A 1652-nucleotide genomic window follows, 5' to 3' on the forward strand; every position below is an offset into this window, starting at 1 on the left:
ATCTAATGGCGTAACGCGTAGGGTCACGCATCGGTGACATCCCCTGTATCCTATTGTGAATCCACATGGTCAGTATCATACTTTTTGATTGATTCATGTAGCCTCTTTGTTAGATTCTTACCTGTCAGATATGCACCTATTTCTGGGAGGACATATTCTTCCCTGAGGTTTGAATTCACTATTTTAGTGATACCGTATTTCTATTAATTATTTAGAGGGCTCATTATAGTAATTTGTCCGCAATATTAGGATTATTGGATTTTATATTATACATACGTCATACAGATCATTCAGAGGGCTTATCATAGCAGTTTTCTTATATTACCAGGATCATTGGATCTCACATTATATTTGTGACATATATTCTCTGATGTAGATATCTGTATGCACACTATATTGGATTCACATATTAGAACTCTCTAGGGGGTTATTTTTTGTCCATGCGTTTTTTCTTGTCTTATATGTTTTTTTAACTGTATTTTTTAATTAAGTGGTGCTGTATGTCTTTTCTACAATAAAATTTCTACAATGTTTTCAATACACTGCCTCTATATTTGATGATTTACTATGCCTGGTGCCTACTCTACCCTTTGCTTTTTTTCTCTCACTAACTGTCACTCTACGTGGCCCCCTCTTCCTTCAGTCCTTACTTGTGTGCTCCCCTAAACTACTTCCTCCACCCACCTCCTCTACCTAGTTCCCTCCTCCAGACAGGGACAGGGACTGTGCTCTCCCTCAGGAGCAATCTCACCCTTCCCTACTGGAGGGATGTGGTGTTGGATGTGAGTGTGTGGGTCCTGGGTAGTGCTACCTCTTTACCCGAGAGTGGGGTACCACACCTCTGGCTGAGATGCATTACCTCTGTGGCGACTGGACCCGCAGGGGTGCCACATTAAGTGTAGTGTTGGTATGGGGAGTACAATTGGGGGAGAAAGGTTGAACTTGATGGACCTAGGTCTTTAGTCAACCTACGTTACTATGTTACTAATGCTGCCCACCTTAAGGGTATGTGCACACACAATGTGTTTTTTCTGCACCGAAATCTGCTGATAACTTTTCTCTGGCAGTTAGATTAGCTGCGTCAAAAACGCCGGTTTAGCTGTGTTTTTTGTTGTGTTTTTTCAGCGTTTTTTTTCACTGTCGTTCTGTCTCTATTTAGTAATGCACATAAAGTTCAGTGAAAAAAAAAGACTCCCATTCTATTTTGCCATCAAAAACGCTGCAAATACGCAGGTGCGTTTTTTGGTGCGTTTTTGCTGCGTGTTTGTAGAGTGTTTTCATCCTCCCCATTACTTCCTATGGGTGAAAAAACGCTGAATGAAGGGACATGTCACTTCATTCAGCATTTTTCTAATCACTGAAAATACGCAGCAAACAAAAAACAACATGTGGGAACAGCGAATTCTGGTTTCTCATAGACTTTGCTGGTATTGCCAGACGCAGCTGAAAATTTGCATAAAAATCTGCAGCAAATACGCAGCAAAACACAACGTGTGTGCACATACCCTAAGTCTATGGCAATGACTTGGCATGCCTAATGGGGTTAAGCTATTTAAAAATTCAATAGGAAAATGTTCCCTTTCATTGTTGTCATCTACAACAGTCATCGCTCCAACGTCAGCTGATGTTTTTCTTGGACTCACCTCAACATT

The sequence above is a fragment of the Phyllobates terribilis genome, unplaced genomic scaffold, assembly GCF_046119375.1.
Source record: "Phyllobates terribilis strain yellow unplaced genomic scaffold, ASM4611937v1 Scaffold_9__5_contigs__length_417890890, whole genome shotgun sequence".
In the NCBI taxonomy this organism is placed as follows: Eukaryota; Metazoa; Chordata; class Amphibia; order Anura; family Dendrobatidae; genus Phyllobates; species Phyllobates terribilis.